Below are 20,695 nucleotides of genomic sequence, written 5' to 3'. Positions count from 1 at the left end.
ATTAATCTTAAGAATCATAAAGTAATTAAATAAATTTTAACTAACTCAATGAATAATCCTATCAGTCAACTAAATGAATGTAAAATAAAGGATATTAAATTTTAAGTCTCTCAATGTGAATTATCTAACTATTCTATCAATCTAGATATGAATATAAAAAAATAATATTTCTAGAAAATAAATGCCTTAAAAATTTTGGAAAAATTAATGTATTTTAAAGATTTTTCCGAGCATCACGATTTTTTGTCGCAAGAGACATCTTTTATTTTCTCAAGAAATGTTTGAAATAGCATGGAGTGTAAAGATTTGCTAAGGAGACTTACAACGTCACACGTTGGCCAATGACGTTAGATTAAAGGCAATCATTTACGACTCCTCGCACGACGTTCAAACTAGCAGAAACTCGTGTGGCAAGGCTCGCGAGAAAGGGTTTGCTTAATCACTTTTTAACTGCATTAGTACTGGTAGGCACCCCTGTCTGACGCTGCTGCGCGCACTGCACCCTCGTCGCATCAAAAATAGATTACTCCGCGTTCGGTCCCGATATATTCTCTCCGGCTGTAGCGCGACATGCGTCTCTGCATTACCGGTATATTACGATAATATATGAACAAGCGCGGCGGGGTAGGAAGTGCAACCGCATTAAAAATGAAGGTCCCTTTTGCGACGGGAAAGAAAAACACGCCCGAAGGAAAAGCCGCGAGCTGTTGTCCGCGTGTCGGTCCGACAATATTCGGATTTATTTATTCAGCCCTCGGAATTTGTATACCGAGTGTCTGACAGCTACAATGGTTCGTAGTCAGCTTTATAACGAGACATTTAACATCGCTGCATAATTCGCGAACTGAATTTAACGTTTAACTCTGACTACTTTTAATATATTAATAGAGTCAAGTGATTTTCGTTCTCGTGCCATGTATATCAGGGGGGGGATGATACAATACTGTCTTATTCAATGTTTGTTACATGAATGTTTCATGCTAATGGCGACAATTATAAGTGACAGAAGATGTTCCAAACTAACATTTTGTTTGTATCAAAATTAGTTCAGCATCTCATTTTAAACATTTGATATGTTCAAATATAAATTTATTTTTAGAAACGACTAAAGTGACGTGAAATTTGTAGTTCGTGACGAGGATAAAAGCTCGTTTTCCACCCAAATAGTATTGCGTGACCGAAGTAAAAGACGATCTATAGTCGCGGAAAGAACGTTTGGAAGAAACGTTTGTCGAGCGGGAGAGAAATGGGGAAAAGCCGTTGGAGTGTTTTCCGCATCCGAACTACCGTCGCCGTCGCTGCCGCAAGACAATCTTGCCGCATGCCTTCGCTAATAGACTGCGCGCGTCAGCCTTTTTCTCCTTTTTTTTCCCTTACCCTCCGCGTTGGATTTGCTGCCAGGACGATGGATAACCCCGGGTCCCTAACAGCCGTTTAATTTGTGTCTGGCTCTACGTTTTTGCGCCGCGAACGGACCTTCGTTCGAGCTGAAAACAAGACGCTCGTCTGCGCGACGACCCTTCGCCTTGACTACTTGTTGTAGCCATCCTGCCCGAGTGTTTCGAGTGTTTTTCGAATCTCCTCGTTTTAGAGCGAGAGAATCTGATGGCCCTTCGAGCCGCTGACACGACATCCGTGACAATAACAAATTAGTTTGGTCTAGTTTAAAGAGTGGGAACCGGTCGAACGGATGGGAGTTTGTTGTTGCAAGCGGCTAATTTCCGTAATTCATGTTTGGGATACCATCACATAATTCGATAAATTTTATTGAGTATGATTTTATTATTAATGTGTGTGCCTCGCGATTTAATCCGTTCTATAATCTTTAAAACCAACAATTAATGATATTTCAATTTTTTGGTGCTATTTTTTTCAAATCAAATATCATTAATGCTAATTCGCGATGTGGATATTTTTGTAGATTTTTTTTAATCAAATAAAATTAAAACATGTTATCTTTTATTATGTAAACAATTGGAACAAAATAATTCGTCGAAAAAAAAAAACGTAAAAAACTACAAAATGAACGAAATATATTCGATATACGAAACGAGGTCAACGGCGAGACAACGTGAATCAAGAATCAAGAATTGAGGAATAAATACACACAACATATCTAATCGAATAAATATGTCTGATTTTCGTCTTATTTAAGCGACGAATTTCAAACACGGAAAACATTTACAGTGATTTAATTCAAATGTCAGTCGCAGATTATGATAGGAATAAATCCGAACAAACAGTCACGAATGCTTATTTATATGATATGGCGAGACATCTTCTTTTATCGGAATTATATATGTTTATACTTTTTACATCTGCTGAACTAAATACGTATTTGATAATTAAATGCAAACGTATATTTCCTATACTTCCTATACATTTTGAATAAAATTATGAGCATCAAAAATGACTTTTTGCGTACTTTACATTTTAAAAAGAAAGTATTTAAACAATTTGCTTTATTATAAATTATTATCGTGAATCTCTAATGACAATAATTTACATACATTTGTTGCAGATAATAAGCAAAAATTATGAGAAATGTACGTATTTCAAAAAATAATAATTTAATTTAAAAATTTCTGCGTAAGTGGTTAAATTGAATTATTCGTTAAAAAAAAATTGTAAAAAAAGAAGGGACATTTTTTAAATATTAAGATTTGTCTCCGTATTCTTCGTTGAAGAAGAAAAGTTTTTTGCATTTTTTAGGAGAAGTCGTCCGAGAGTTTGACGTTAAAATTTGTGCTTTAAATGTCCGACACTCGGCGGCATGGCACAAGCTTACAATTATTCATATCCATCGGACGATGGAAAGACGTGTCTCGACGTGTCTTCGGCGACACTTTCTAATTCCTAGACAACGGTTGGAAGATCTAATTTCCTAACCTGTCATTCACGCGCCACCAGAACTCGAGCCTTCGTCAACGGCGCGGACGGTTACGGATCGTTTCTAAGGATCCGTTTAAGTCGGAGACGTGTTCCGATACGCTCCGAAAATTTCCTGCGGCAAAACACTCCGTAGCCGTAAATTCACTTTAACGCTTTTAAAATATGATCATTTATATATATTAACTTTGTTAATTGCCTAATTTTTCGTTTATATTAAAATTAATTATTATCATTATTTGTAAAATTAATTCGATTTTTATTTTAATATAATTTTACTTTAACTGAGATAAAGTCAAGCTATCAATCAAAATTGATTAATTAAAACTTTTATGATAATACATAATTTATAATAAAATAAAATTAATTAAACAGTTTTTATTAAACAAGCTATCAATTATTAAAGAACAGTTTTTATTAAATAAGCTATCAATTAAAATTGATTAATTAAAATTTTATGATAATACATAATTTATAAGAAAATAAAATTAATTAAATATTTGTTTTATTTATTATCATATTATAAATAATTCAATTGATTGGTTATTTGACTTTAAATTAGTTAAAGCAAAATATAAGAATAGTTTTTATTAAACAAGTTTAAAACATATTATTTATAATTAAAATATTTAATATATAAATGTATGGGCTATAACAAATCAGAATAAGTTTAGCTTGCGTTATAAAATAAGTTACCACATCACATATATATCACAATTAATAAAATCATTTTAATATGTTCTTTATTAAATAATCTAAATAATTGATAAATAAATGATTCGAATGATGAATTAAAATTTTTATACTGCTTTAATTATATTTTAATTTGCATTTATAAGTAATATATTTTAATGTATATTGAAAGAAATTGTTAAAAGTTATAATTAATTTGTTTAATTTGTTCTAGCCCATTTTTTAAGGTAATGGATCTATCTACAATCTACATTTATAATCTCTACAGATCCGTTACCTTACAATTAAATAAAAGTTTATCACTCACCGACACTGATGCGCAACGGCGGAGTTGTTGATATTAAGAAGCTACGTTGACTGTAACATACAAATATAAAATCTAAATTATAGCAGTGTTTAAAATAATTAATATTTCAAGAAATCATTATTGTATGTATCGAATTTTATATTCGATGCGTACAATAATAAGTAAATATCTAAATAAGAAGTAGTTCTTTATAAATTCTAAAGAAACTATTTTTTAAATAGAAACATTTTTATAGGATTTGTATAAAAGTCTTTCTCTCTTTGAGTCTCTCTTGTTTAAATCATTTAAATAAATGAACTGAATTAATGTGATTTATGATAATTAGTATACAAATAATAATACTCACTTTATAGTTGCTCCGCCGATGCCCGATGCCTCTCCTAGGCCTCCTCTCAAATCATCGGGGTTGTTGCGTCGATCTATAACATACGAATAAAAGATCCAAATTATAATAGCGTTCACAATAATTAATATTTCAAAAAATTATTATTGTAATAATAAGCACGTAATAATAAGCAGATTAATAAAATAATTCTATATATTTTGTGAAAAAAGAACATTAATAATTTTCTAATAACTATATAAAAGCTTCACAAAATTATAGTTTTTGTAAAAATCTCCAATCCTTTATCCAATTCTCTTATTTAAATCACACGTAAATAAAAAATTAAATTACGCGATTAATTGTTCAATTTGAATTCCGCGCATGAAATTATAATAAATATTATATATAATTACAAATAAATAATAGGCAAGTACTGACTATAGTTGATTATTGATTTGTTATTCATTATTAATATTAAATAGATCTATAAATGTATAAAACAAAATAATTGATTTTGAACAATTAATTATTGTTTGCGGCCAATTTTTTTATTAGTTTTTTAAATAAGTATTTAATACTATAAATTGCATAAATACCGAAAAAATTTTTTTGAGATATGAATTTCAGAAAAATATAATGAAAAAATTTAATTTTTATATATAAAATATCTAAAGGAAATTATATTATTGTAAAACATTTTATTGAAAAATATTAAATTATTTATGTATAAAAATATTAATTAATATAAAAATATTTTATTATAGAGATATTTAAAATTAAAACTTGGAATATTTTTGATATATAATATATTATATACAATAAAAAATATTGAATTGATCATATTATTGAGGAAATAAAAAATAAACGAGTAATGTGTGTATTTTGAAAGTAATATAAATAATAAGTATATATATGTACTAATATAAATTATTTACCACTATATGTATAGTTGCTTCGTTTGTCATCTGATGTTTCCCTGAATCCTTTTCTTCTTACTTGTTTATCCTTTATTATTTCTTCATGGCACTTATATTCACTTGCGAAAATACTTTATTATGTCTTAAATATGACTAGTCCGAATGACACTTTGCATGACACTCCCGATCGTGGAACAATTACATAAAATACGCACTTTATTATATCGTTTTAGAGAAAAACACGATTCAGTAATATACACAATATATAATACGATTCAATAATATATACAATAATTATTGCGTATGCAATAATATACTCAATAATATGAATCGTAAGATCAAAAGATTAAAGTAATAAAAAGTCATATATCAATTGTTTAATTAATAATTAATTTATGATCGTATTTTAGAACAATTTAAAGCATCGGACAAAATATGTATTTGATTATATATATATATATATATATATATATATATATATATATATATAACAATTAAATAAATAATTATCCCTGCAACTACTAATCGATAATGATCATAACGAAAAGATAATTTACATTTATATATTTTTTTATCTCTGTCGCGAGCGCGCTTCGATTTTTGCAATAATACATACATGATCGCGCTTTGATAAAATTTATCGTATAATATACATCGCAGTTTCTTGTCGTTTATCAAAGGTTTTTGATAACCATTAATTGTAATAATTGTAGCGAGAATTATATTTCGATACTATTCGCGTTTTGAAGAGAAATTCAATAATATACAAAGCATTTCGCACCACTACTTTACTGCCCGAGTATCGCCGTGCGAATGATAACACGGCCACAGCATGTAAACAATAGCGCGCTACGCCGTCAAGGCAGTGATGCCAGATTCCGGGCTTTCGGTAGCATGCGGTAGCATGGAGGGGGTAATAGAAGGAAACAAATGTTTTGTACTTACCCCCTCCATGCTACCGCATGCTACCGAAAGGTCGGAATCTGGCATCACTACGTCAAGGCCGAACATCGTGTTATTGATGACGTCATCACTCAAATATTTCACGTACTTTGACGTAATATGTATAACGCGGAGTATTAAATTATACAAGCATTTTAAAGTAAAAATTGTATATTTAACTGTTTAATGTCTCAGGAAGCTTATCATTATATTAATTGCAATTCTGCGATTCATTTTACTGCACATTCTCAATTCGAATTATATTAGATCATCAAATTGTTAAACGATAAAGCATCGACATATTTTTAACTTTAAATATCAATAGAGAAATAATTATTGCTCGTAAGAATTACAATAAAACGGTAATTTATAATTTTGATTTCCGTCACACGTACTTCGATTCTTATTGTTAGTTGATGATTAAATAAATACGTCACATCAAATATGCTTCGAGAGCTATCGTCGCGATATTTTTTTTTTTAACTACGTATTATTTAATATATCTAAAATAATTATTACGCACTATCGCTATTTTTATTTGTTTTTTAAATAAGTATTTAATATTATAAATTGCGTAATTACTGAAAAGTGTTTTAAATTTTTGAAAAATATAATCAATGAAACACACATACACACATATACACGTTCTAATTCGTATATATAAAATATCTAAATAATTATATTATTATAAAATATTTTATAAAATATTAAACTATTTATATAAACATATTTTTTTATAATATATATGCTTTTTTAAACATTTTTAATATTTTAAAATAAAATTTTATATATAATATGCATTATATTATACGATAATTTATAAATTACTTACCACATATATATCGTTGTTCCGTATATGTCATCAAATGCTTTTCTAGATCTCCTTTTCACTTCTTCTTGTCACCCTTTGCTGTAACTTTCACATTTACCTGGAACACACAATTAATTACGATTAGTCATATACGAGAACACTTTTTACGGTACTCCCGATCGCGAAAATCACACGAGATATGCACTTTATTATCAGAAAGCAATACGAAAAATATGATTCGCTGGATGTTCACACAAGGCTAAAATCACATGCGCTATTCGTTATAACAATACTCTATTGTTGATATAATAAAATTTCGCAATTTTTTTTGATAAAATAAAAATTAAAAAAAAAGAATATATAATAAGTATAATTTTAAGTAAATAATTTTAAGTAATTTTAAATAAGTATAATTTTAAGATAATATAGTAAATATAATTTTTATTTTGTAGATATGTAAACAAAAAAGATTTTATTTTTCAATTTTAAATATGTATAATATTAGATTTAATCTTTTTTGAATGAAATGGTGAAATTCTTTAAATTCACATTAAAACTATCATTATTTTTATTACTGAAATTAATAATTTTATAAATTTTACATTATGTATGAAATAAATTCCTTAAATATTGTTGTTATAATATATGTTGTTATAAAATAATTGTTGTTATTGTTAAATATTGTTGTTATAATATATGTTGTTATAATATATGTTGTTATAAAATAATTTAAAAAGAAGTTTTATTGTTTCATAACAATTACAAAATTCAATAATTACAATATAAATTTTTCTTTTGAATAAAAATAAATTTTATAAATAATTGAATTAAGATATTAAAAGTTTAATAATTATTGAACTTTAATATTAAAATTGGAATATATATATTAAATTATATTATTTATACGATTATCGTATTAATAATTATTACATAAATCTTTTGCACATCGCTGCTGCTTTTACATACGAAATATACCGAGAGCCTATGATAAAAGAAAGGCAGGGAGTCGAATTACACTGGTTGACGTCTCTAGTGACTACAGTAATAATATGCAAATTCGATACGGATGGTTGAGGCGCGCGGTTGCCGGAATAAAAGTAACGTAACAGAGCAAGTAAGCGCGCGCGCGCATGCTCGTGTCGGAGCTTATAAGCTTTAAATTTGTTTTGCGCGCAAGTCCATTTTGCTTCCCCTCCTTTTGCGCGAAACGGTTTCGTCATAAGCTCTTAATGCAGCATTGCAAATTCACGCGGGATTTTTCTGCGTTGCCGTCGCGGGCTTGGATTTTTTTTTAGCTCCACGCTTTGTGGGATTAGGAAAGATTGCGGTTGCAACGCAGTCTCGCGGAACTCGTCAAGATATATTTATTAACGACAAATGCTCACTTTATTACAAAAAATATGGGGGAGAGAATATAAAAGAGGAGAGATTGAAAGAGAAGAGAGGAGGAATACATGGATTGTTTTGAAAATTGTTTGTTTTGAAAATTTCAAGCAAAAGCTTGATTATTTTAAGATTATTTTTTGCATCGCTCATTAATTGAAATTTTGAAATTCGTAATAGCATTATAGCATTATCTGGAAATTTAATAACATTATGGCATTGTTTATTTGATACAAATTGATTCATTGCTTTATTATTTTGTTACAGATAAACGTGTAGATTTTTGGGGATAACTTTTTCATAAATTTTTGCGTTATAGTATTTTTGTATTATTTCTTTTTAATTATTTGCACGCGAATTTATTTAATTATCAATTTTTTTTACAAAATTTGAGCTTTTTTTTAAGAAAATAATAATAAAGGTAATTATAAGTATCAATTAAATTATTAATAAATATTTTCTTATATATTAATAAATATTTCTAAAGCAAATTATTTTTATTTATCGCCATATTAAAATCCAACATTCTTCATAAAATTTTTCGCTGAAGTATTTGCCTTGAATAGTTTAGAAATCAAATGTTTTTGAATGTTATCACTTGATAAATACCTAGCAATATTGGCGAAATGTAGTTACTACATTGTACGTTACACAGACGCTTTGTGGCATGATAGGGTAGATTTGTCGAATAGCGTTTAGATTGATACCGAAAAGCACAGCCGGGAATGGAGAGAAGGAGCGGACAAGGGCCAATCGGCGAAACGGATGGTCTAATTTAATCTTGACTAAGCTCGCGAAGAAAATTGGCTCGCGATCTGAAATGGTCGTCCGAGGAATCGCAGCTGCTCTTCGCACTAACTAGAAACCTTGTTCCGACTTTGTTAAAAGAGGAAAACGCGGAGACCTTTGGCACGGACACGGACCTATTAAAATTGCCGTTTGCAGTATTACTTTCGTTCGTTACCATTTTTTGCAAAAAATTACAGAATTGCTCGACTTTCATAATTAACAAATCTCGACGAGCCCGTGAAATTTAATTCAACTGCAAGTATTTTAATTTATCGCATTCTCCAAATTTTGCGAGCCAGTGAACATTTACAGGCGGAAAATACATAAATTAGATTTATAGAGATATTTATTCAGATAAAATTACACGCAATAATTTTTAATTAAATTTATTAAATCTCACTTGTATGCGTATGTATGCGTATGTATATGTATGTATACCACTTGTATGTGTGCAATAACTCTCACGTTAATTTAATTTATCCAATAATATATAAATGTAGTAGAAATGTATGTAATCTTTCAACTAATATTATACAATTTTAAAAGCATTAATATATTGAACACAGTATTAATTAGTATTAGTATTAATAAAAATTACAATTATATTAATATTAATAAAATTTTCATAAAATATCTATGAGTTCCCGTTTCATCAGATTGTTTCACCCGGTATATGTATCCAGCTGTTGGAAGTTCTTAGCGCGGATTCGTCTTGGGAATTCCGGACACGTAAAAGTCGAGACCCGAAGGGTTTACCGCGAATATACGGCCGATGATCGTGTACGGCGAATCGTGAATACGTACGCATTATCCGCGTAAGTTCTAACACGTCGATTGTAGCTCATGATATTACGCGATTCGCCGTTACGTCGTAACGTAAATTGCTACATCGATACATTTTCTTCCGGATTTGCGTGCCCGCCGGTTCCTTGCGTACGGCCGAACGCACTTTATCATTTCGTTAATTGCCTTGGTCGTGCCGATCGCGTAATGTTACGGGATTAGATAGCGCCTTTTAATGAAAACTCATCGTCGACCTTTCACCGCTCGGTTATTCGTTCGCGCTTTCATCGTGGGAGCGTTTATATATAAGAGATACATGTTAATAGTTAGGAAGGAAAAGGTAGAGATGTTAAAATTGTATGATAGTAAGGTGTATATACTATAATTATAGTACAACCGAGACTAAGCCTTTCATATATCTTGTCTAAAATTATACATAAATTAAGTTAGGAGACTATATAACTAAATCTTTATATATTATATATATATATATATATATATATATATATATATAATTTATTTATTTATTGCTTGTATACTATATGCGTGTAGGAGATATTGTGATGAGACATATAGAAAAAAAAATTTGATATTTAATATAAAATTAATATTTTAATATTGTATAAATTGCACAAATAATTTTTAAAAATAAATATCAAGTAAATATCTAATTAAATATGAAAAACTAACAAATGTTACTAAGAATGTTACTTTTTTCTTAGGAAGTAGTTATGCAAAATATAATTTTAGCTATTTCTAGCTTGAATATTTCCTTTATTAATAATTCCTATATTTAATAATTCCTTTATTTTTATTTTATTTTTATTTTTTTTCTTGTTATCTTTGTTCTCATTTTTCCTCTCGCTGTCTCTTTCAATATATAATTCTTTAAAATTAAAAAGGCGCCACACTTTGTTCTGAATCATTAACAAACATTTATCGTGTCAAAAAATCACATTAATATTAAATTATAATCTATATTAGACGCATCGTCTTGCATTCGATCCTTTATAAATCGTCTCGATATCCCGAAAGGACCGTCTTGGTGCATCGTCGTTCTAACTTGGCCGAACGCGACACAAATGCATCGTCGGTCGGTTATTAAAGATCGCGAAGAAAGAGAGGAAGGGGTGAGAAAGCGAGAGAGCGGCGCAATCTATTCCAATTTAACACCCGACTCCGTGGCATTAAATAATCGCCATCGCCTTCGGTGGGACTGGTCCCCATTCAATAATGGACTTTTATCCAACGAGCTTGTACTTAGCGTTCGTAACGGGCCTGGGCGGGCCGGGATATTACCGCCGGTAAGTCGGTGTTGTGACAGTAAAGAGCTCGAAATAAATCTTGGTTACAATAATTTCTTTTGCGGCCCGCGGCCCACGACGCGCATAAATCAAATATCATCGTTCCACGCGAGCGCTCAGCTCTCGCGCCGCGCTCCTTCTTTCTTTCCCATAGTCATCCTCGACTCGATGCACTTTGCATTTGCACCGCGATGTGCCACCCGCACCCTACGTCTCTGCCAATGCGTCTCCGAATTCTTTCATTCCTTCTTTCGTTGTGCGATATTTTCTGGGAGCGATCGCTTTATGCTTTATTAACGCGATTTGCAGGTTAAAGGTATACTTTTATTATCAAAAATCGCTTCAATATAAGCATGTGAAGTATTATTCTTGATTATATTATTTATTTGATGTGTTAGTCTAAATACAGAATCTTTTATTTTAATTATGTAGAAGAATTATTAGAGAAGCTATTATAATTTCTACAGAAAAACTTGTGATAAATTATTTTCGTGACGAATTTGCCAAATGACACTTAACTTTGTGAAAATAAAATAAAGCCAACGAAAAATTAAAGACAATTTTTCGCTTTTATTGTAACACTAAGAATTATAAATTATGAATCATGTCAAACAATTCCTAGCAAATCCGTCGTACAATTTCAGGATCCAGGGGTCCTGCAATATTAACGTGCGCATATATACGAAGGAGAAGCGCGCTGGAATGGCTAATCTATCTCGTTAATATATACTTAGTGATATAATTATTGTATCTAGTTGTGCATAATACAAGGGATATTCCAGGCAACACCGTGAGAAGTTAGAACGATAAAGCCGTTTACAAGCGACGGAATTAGTAGGCTTCGTGTACTCAAGTGCCTAACTGTCCCTAAACTTCATCCGCCAAGAACGTTAAGCGAACTGGTCATCAAGTATGCAAACATGACCCACGTCATGTGTGTGTACAAAACTACTTATAATATCAATTATTATGGAAAGATTGCATTGAATTTTTAATTTTTATTTTTACTCTTTATTTTATTATATCTCGGAAAATATTAATTTAAAGTGAAAGAGAGAGAGAGAGAAGTTTATTTATATGTGTGTATTTCTTTGTATATCGAGATAGTTATATAATTTATTTATGATGAGATTATACATATTTAAATAATATTTTAGTATAAATTGTTATATTAATAATAGCAGTGTAGATTGTTATATTATTTTTGTTTTCTACGTAGATTATTTTTTTTATAACTTTTATGTTCTCATTACACAGATTTCTTCCGATATTAAATATCTTTGCAATTAAAAATCTCGGATATTTTTATCATAAAAAAATATTAACCACATGAATTTATCTTCGCTCGCGAACGCTTTAATAATTTTATTTATGTAGTGATGACGCTTTGTATACGCATAGTTATCGCACGTCGCAAAGTGTATACTCTCTTGAATACTAAATTTTCTGCGAGACGAGTTTTTCAATGCAACAGTGACCACGATTGAATAAAATCATGCCCGGGACAATAATAATTTGCAACCTTTCAAGATAACACGTTCTCCGGTGCGCTCCCTGTTAAATGACGAACAGCGATTTAATAATTCTTTCGACGAGGCCATACTCGGCCAGCGAGACAATCATGTCGAAAGTAGGTTTCGCCATGCCGGCCCCCGAATTCGATCATGGAATCGCGTTAAAAGGCACTTTAACCGGGCGACTCGATTTTCCGGCACAAATGACGGCACCCCATGTTCTTCGGTCGACGCCGACGCGCTATTAGCTCCGCTAATTTTCTATTAACCGTGCCGACAAGCTATATTTGCAAGCCGCAGTCTATCTCCAACCCATCTGCAACAATTTACGAGGTCAGTCGGGAAAGAGAGGGAGCGAGAAAGAGAGAGAGAAAAATAGAGGTGCCGTAAGAGAGCTTTAATAAATTGCGCGTTAGCGTCTAGTTTCCTCAGGGCTGCAGAATACCAAACTTGTTGCAGAGAAATTAGTTGGTCACCATGAGAGATCAACAAGTCCGTTGCCAGAAATGACTTGCTGACTCATTTTTAATTAATTTTAATTTCTCAGATATCTGGATGAATCAAACAACTACAAGAAAATCGATTAAAATTTAATGAAGAATTTTTCCACATAATATTGTAGCTCTTAATATATTTTAATATTTATAACAATATTTTATAGATCAGAATGTGCAATACAGATCACTGCTTAAGTACATTTTCTATAGAATTCTTATAAAATACAAAAGTATCTTCTTTCTATTATCATTTTTGTTAAATAAGATTGTATAATATTAATTCAGAAAATATTTTTGCTCATAATTTTATTCATAGTTTGTCGACAACAAGTACGTCTCGTTTCATTGATTATCAAGATAAACTCAGAAAGGGAACACTTTGTTTGATAGTTGATTTTTGCCTTTTTCCCATCGTATGTTATTGCGACGACAAAACGAAGCGACGAGCCAACAAGGGTTAACCTAATTATTTAGCCGGTCGAACTCCTTGGTCGTGGAGAACAAGTGTAACTGTTCTGCTTGAATGATACCCATGGGACACGAACTGTAGAGGAGGATGCTGAACGAAATCGTCCGTAGAAGGCGAAACGAGACGAAGCATGTGTAAAAAAGATAGAAACACTTCGTCAGTAAACGAAAGGGGATAAATAGGATAAGTAAGAGTTTTATTACACTACGAGAAAAGAATATTAATGAAGATTAACTATGAAAATTTCTCGATTTATAACGTTTATTATTTCGATTTATAACGTATTTCTCCGATTCTTTGATCTAAATTTCAGTTGGCATAATTAAAAATTAATGTAAGCATTTAAAGTTTTATTTAATATATAGTTTTATAATTATATGATTTATTGTGAATATATATATTGATGTTTATTAAATTTGACAATATTTTTTTTGTTTGTGAGTCTTTTGATGTTTACTGAATATTCAAGAATTATATGTATTATCAAATATTCAATAAGGTAATAATTTAAAAGAAATGATTTGCATGTACATATGTGTAAAAACAAGTTTCAATAAATATTTAAAACTTTTTAGATCTTATAATAATTACTTCACATAGATTAATGGATGCATTATGTTCTGTCTTGATTTTCGTGAACTGAGAAATCCTATTTAGCGGATTCCTCTAATTGCTGATTATTACGCTCTATCCGTTGATAATCAATCTCTCATCCCATTGGCCGAGTTGAAACCTCCCATGCACAAGAATCCTCATTGCAACACATCCGAGAGCTTGTACGATATCACGGCAGCTGATTATCGTAAATTTCGTACTGCCTCTTCCGGGAGATCCCCAAGGTTATTACGTCCGGCGAACCCTCCCTTAGGGATTCGCCCTTGCATTTCTTGGAAACTTTGGATCGATAACATGTAGGCATGTACGCGATAAATCAGAGTCCTGATTAGCGTTGCAATTGTTTAAGACTTCACAATTACAATCGTGCAGATATCAGATATATGTGAGAATAAATCCATTAGAAAATATCCAATAAACTATGAGAAAATATGCATGATTCTTAAATTGTTAAATGTGCATTTCTTAAATTTTATTTTGTAGTCACAAAATATTTCTTTATGACATTTAAATGATATATAAATGATACGAAATTTAAATATTTAATATTTTTTATGACACATCATAATTTTTAAAATATTTTTATGATATTTAAACGATACATAATTAGATGATACAAAATTTACTGATTTAAGTATTTTAGAGCAAGCTGTACTAATTAAAATTTATTATTGATCAATTACATAATACGCTCGCAAAAACATTTAGAAGCTCGCACAAATATTCTGAGGAAACATTAGAGATTCTCGACTCTTCGACACTTGTTCATTCTTCATACAAATAGGAATTCAAGTCCCCATTACCTACATCCTTTTTAACCTCGTCCTCTTTTTTCTACTTTATTTCCATTTCATCTAATTTCACATGATTTATTTGCACTCGAAGTTGGATTATGGGATTGCGAGCCATGAAACCGAGCGCGGTACGAGTCCCCGCTAATTTCTTCCTCGAGAACGGAGACACCTTGCACAGATCTGCGTTACCTGCCCTTTGCTAAGCCCCGGCTAGGCCCCGTTCTTAATGGATGGTCATACATTATCGTAAATGAGGAAAGTTGGGCGCGGGGTGAGACGGAACAAGGGGGTAAGGGGCTGCTGGCGCCCACGTGGCGCCAGCTGCGGGGTCGCGCAGCTTCCAACTTCATAACCGCCGGCGAGATGGGCCAAACTAGTCATACACCCCGAAATTTCCAAAGTGCATACATTCGCGCGCTCGCGATTCTTTTCTTCGTCTCTTCTTTCAGTACGCCCCCAAACTTTGCTCGTTAAAGCCTTCGCTCGATATCTGACGCATAAAAAAAAAATAACGAACGTCTCGGTCGTTAATTCTCTATTGCATCGTGGGGACAAATCAACATGAATTTTTTTGTACACTTTATATAAAAGTTATCGACTTGCTGAGATTTTTATTTCATTCTTTATTAGTTACTTTATGTATACAATATTAAAATTTAATTATTGTATCAAGTTTGCAAATGAAACTTATCACATTTTTCACATACTTTCGACAGAAACAAACGATTTCAAGTCGCGTATATTCTACAAAATTTATACAATTCGAAAGCATTCGCTGCTTGATAAAAGTGTTAAGAAAGTATATAGTTAGAGAGAGATGCTAAGAGCGTTTCTCGATGAAGGTGCGGCATCGTGATGCTAAATCGCCGACTTAAAAAAAAAACGCAAACGACACGGCCTTCCATCGCGCGTTTTATTATAATAAATTACGCGAATGTGCGCATATCCGTATGATTATATATGCCGCTCTGTGTGCATGCGGACGATATAATAATGGCGGGACCATAATACCACGCACTCCCATAAGCGCTCGTATCAAGAGAGCACGTACTCGCGTATACACGCTGCTCCATCACAATCATCTTCTCTAGATCCCGTCCTCCTGCCTTTGCTTCCATTCTTCCCGCTACTTCGTTTGCGCCGTAAGAAAGATTCGAGATGCGTTTAGCCGCCATACGCCGCGCATGCCGATATGGCCATTAGCTCGCGATTTCTACAAGATCTTATATTGATATACGTCTAATAGATACCGTCCGCTACCGCTTAGTCTGCCGTTTATGCCTGGAAATTGCCGATGGGATCTTTCCAGCTTCCATACCTGGTGAGGTCCGAAAGCGCGCTTTCAAAATTATACGGCAAGTTAAAAGGGTGGATGGTAAATACTCTCCATTTTATTTTCCGGCGTGAAGAAATTGAATGTACATATGTCGCAGATTCTTTCTAAATTCATTTGTTCTATAAGCTTAAAATTGCTAATTTTTTTATGGAGTCATAATTTACAAAGATTTTGTGCTTTATAAAAAGACTGATTCTATAAAAAGGCTATAATATATTTGCATATAAAACCTGCGCGAGCTTGATTATTTTTAACAAACTTATAATGTCAAATCTATTCAATTAAGTCAATTTCTCGTATTTGAATATTTGCATTACATACGTAAATAAATGTGTAATTACAGAATTTTTTAATTATATATTACATCTTTATTGCGTGCGTATATTTGAAAACTGTCGAATATTGATATTATATAATTCAAATGCGAATCTCCTTTTTTTTATCCGATAAATGCGGATTGATTCGCAAACATTGAAATACGATAACGCGGAAGATCAATGACCGATGCGTACGAATTTTGTCCGAAATATTCGGTCAAGTGAGACCGTTGTAATGGGACACCCTTAGAATGAATACAATGCTCGTAGCATACGTGTGGCTTCGCCCCAGGTCAGCGTTTCACGATGCTGTTACAATTTGCTCCAGCTTGTCATAGATATGCTTGTGCAGCTTTTAAAATAAAGGTTGTTCAATCTGCAATAATCTTTAATAATTTGTAAAATGTACAGATTTAAGTATATAAATTTCTATAAATTTTTCACAAAACCTATTATGAAACTTATATGAAATTTATATCACTTTTATTAAACATATCTTTTCGTTAATTATGTCTTCAAATTTTCTTATATATATATATATATATATATATATATATATATATATATATATAGAGAGAGAGAGAGAGAGAGAGAGAGAGAATTTTTTGAGGCATCAAATGTAGATATTCATAAAAGAAAGAAAAGAGAAAGCTTCACAGCAAAAAAGTAGAGATAATTATAGTTTTAAGTACGTATAAGATATAATGAATTTAGCAGTGAAACTTTTTAGTAAAATCAATAACAATATATTTTCAATTTTTGCAATTACTTAAATTTGCCTCCACATGTGTGGTAAAAAAAATAGGAATAGAGAGAGTTTAACTTCGTTAAAATGTCATATACATATGCCATTTTCTGTTACATCTTACGTAAATCTGTGATTTGCGGAAGTGCAGATTATCGGGTGTATGGATCTTTCCAAAGATCCGAAATCCCATCGGATCCTTCCGGATTCCATTACAGAATACCATTCCGCTCGTCTTGCTCGTCTCCCATCGAATACGAAAGCGAAATCGCGCGCTTTGCACCTTTGCTGCAAGTGGAAATTGGTTCCTCCTCCGTCTTCGGGTCTAGCAACTTTAATCTCGCGCCAAAATCGATGCGCTCTCCGTTGCCGTGTCGTCCCGACAGGACGGGTACATTGATTTACCTTGTGAGCGACAGGTTTATTACTCCAACGCGTGTACGAGTGCACCCGCATGAATAAAACTCGAGTACGACTCGTCGGGATTGATTCGGGAGCGCGGTGCACTCCTCTTACTAACGGAATCGGCCGTCCCGCCGCGGAAATGCGCCCGTATAACCCTGCCCGAAAATGCCGAGATTGAATTTCCGCGTTTTTCCGTTGCTTTTCCGACCTCTTCTTCTTCAGCCGCTCGTAAAATCGATAATAACGTACATCGATATGTTGCCGCTCTGTTTTCTTTATATATATGTATATTACGAGTCTATATCTTTAATAATTTCAAATTTTTTCGTATTTGAACTAATAAAACTAAGACTCTTTTATGCAAAAAGAAGCATATTTATAAAGACTGGTTTATATTATTTATAAAAAAAAATTATATCAAACAAGATCAAAATTTGAATCTCTCGAAACAATCAAATGAAAGCTAGATTTTCTCCCTCTTCTTCTTTATTAGTTTTTAGGAGGAATAAGGAATCTCAATCAATATCTACATTAGGGGATGCCCATAAAATAAAGCTGCAGCACGGCAACTTGGCGACGCATCGTCATCAAAGAGCAGTTCGAACTTTCCCCCTCGGCCTTTTGCAGGCAGACGGGTTAAGGCGGGGATGACGGAAAAAGCGATATCATAAAGGGTAGGGCAGGGAATTGAACCAGTCTCAACGAGAAAAAAAGGGTCGGTTCGTTATAGTCTGCTCGATGTAATCTTTAAGATGAGATCGCGCTGAGTCCATGAATCGCAGACGAGAGCTCGCTCGCTGCAAAACTTTGGCTCTCCCCCATATCCTTCCCTCTTTCATCCCTCGTGATCTTTTTCCCTCGCCGTTTTCCTAGTTGGTCCCTGTCGTGGAAGAAAAAAAGGAAAACCGCGATGGTTGTTTCCGGAAACTTAAGGAATATCGCGCATACGATAAAATCGATTTCTCGTTCTTCGTGAAATAAACTCGACGATATGTGGCACCTTTTTACCTCTCGATTCGCGTTATATTTCTTACCATCTCTGGTTGCTAGAATTGATCTACTGTACGAGAAGCTATATTTTATATTTCGTACACGTATCTCTTCTCTTGTTTCATGGATTTACTACATTTTTTTATCATGCTCCATTTGTATTATATTTACGTAAACGTGCGCGACGAGAATTTTATTACACAAAGCTGTCAGAATATATAGGATGGTGCAGTTTTAATGTATAGAATTTTTATTATATATTATTTGGCATACTTGAAACTAGTTTTTTCCCAGCGAAAATTTGATATGGAAATCTTAATGAGAAAGGTATTTAAAATTTAGATAGAATAATAAAATCCACAGAGAATAAAATAATGAAAACATATTTTTCCATTCAGTTTCAAATACGTCTTATTAATAAAATATTTATAAAGTAAAATAAATATTTTATTTTAAGCTCGTACTTGTGCATGTTAATTTTTTTTCGGAATTTCATTAAACTAAGGAGAAATTGATTAAATTGCGTTCTGCATACGTCCAGCTAAACATCCAGATACCATAACGATGACAAATGATGATTTTCCACAAGTATAATTAAACAAGTTTGTAATTAAACACATCATAAAATAAATCTAATTAAGAATAACAAAATTATAATTAAATGTAATGATGAAGAATGTAATTATATTTCCTGAAATCGCGCAAAATGTATGCGTGCTGTAACACGATCTAAATAATGTATTTGTTTGTTTACAACTTAGCCACAATTATGATAATAGGAACAATATATACCGCATGACCATCGAAACATGAACGATATCAATTCTGGGAGGGAAATGCAACGTCGCGTTACGTCATTGGGTGTTATAGCGTGCTGATTGTTGCTGCATATTATTGCATTACAATTGCAAATGCATCGAAATTTAATTACAATGTGGCATGACGTGATGTATCGGACTCGAGCATCGAAGGAGCCAACGTGTCGATATCAAAGTGAATTTAAATGCGGCCTCGGGCAATACACGATTGCACTGTAAATACCACATAAATTGCGCTTTTAAATATCATAAATCAGTCTATAATTTTTATAAGAATTTATATAAGAAACCTATATAGCCTTTTTTTATATTTAGATATATTATTTGTATAATTGTATAAAAAATTGGAAATTAAAAATTACAAAAAAATAAATAAAATTTACAACGCGTTATAACTCATAATATTTATAACTTATTAAATATATAATAATATTTATAAATGAATCTAATATTCATAATATTGTCACAGAACGCGATATTCTTGATAAAATTATGTTCCACTTAATATAAGTAAAATTTTATATATATATAATAATGATAATAATAATAATAATAATAATACAATAGGAAGCGTCGTAAAGTAAGTTTTGAATTTCTAATCCTTCAAAGGAAAGTCTTTAGATTCTAAAATCCTCTAGAAGACAAATCCGATTTATTAAATCTGACAGTATCATTTTTCTGATTGCTAATTATTTTTTCATGAGTAATACTGAAGCTGTTAAGAACTTCAAGCTATCTTTAACTAAATTGAAAGCAAGAGAACAGCCAATTATAATCAGTTTTTAAATACAAACTTGGAGAATTATACATATTTTAAAATAAATATCATTGAATAAATATATTTCTAAATTTCCTACTAAAATTTTAACATTTGCATTATCAATTTTGAAAGAATAAAAACAAGATTTGGCAGCAATTTGATGTAGACAAATAAAAGCCGGTGTAATCTTAACCGTAATAGCGAGTGAACAGAATACTTATAAACGTTATAAATAATAATTCAGATGTACTTATATGTCCCAATATAATCAAAGTTCTAACGATCTCAACCT

At 31.7% G+C, this 20,695-nt stretch overlaps 1 long non-coding RNA gene across 1 annotated transcript in view; it reads right to left on the bottom strand.

The window, feature by feature from the left end:
* Nucleotides 1–20,695, bottom strand: part of LOC145969325 (uncharacterized) — a 253,025-nt gene that overhangs the window by 166,524 nt on the left and 65,806 nt on the right. The window contains exons 2-4 of the long non-coding RNA XR_014438041.1: nt 6,906–7,002; nt 4,236–4,308; nt 3,890–3,939 (exon numbers count right to left, since the gene is read on the bottom strand). This is a non-coding gene — a long non-coding RNA (uncharacterized LOC145969325). The remainder of the gene's footprint in view (nt 1–3,889; nt 3,940–4,235; nt 4,309–6,905; nt 7,003–20,695) is intronic.

Source organism: Camponotus vicinus, unplaced genomic scaffold (assembly GCF_025532165.1).
Source record: "Camponotus vicinus isolate PSW18456_S1 unplaced genomic scaffold, iyCamVici1.0 SCAF_3, whole genome shotgun sequence".
Lineage (NCBI taxonomy): Eukaryota > Metazoa > Arthropoda > Insecta > Hymenoptera > Formicidae > Camponotus > Camponotus vicinus.
This window is presented reverse-complemented; position numbering and strand designations above follow the sequence as displayed.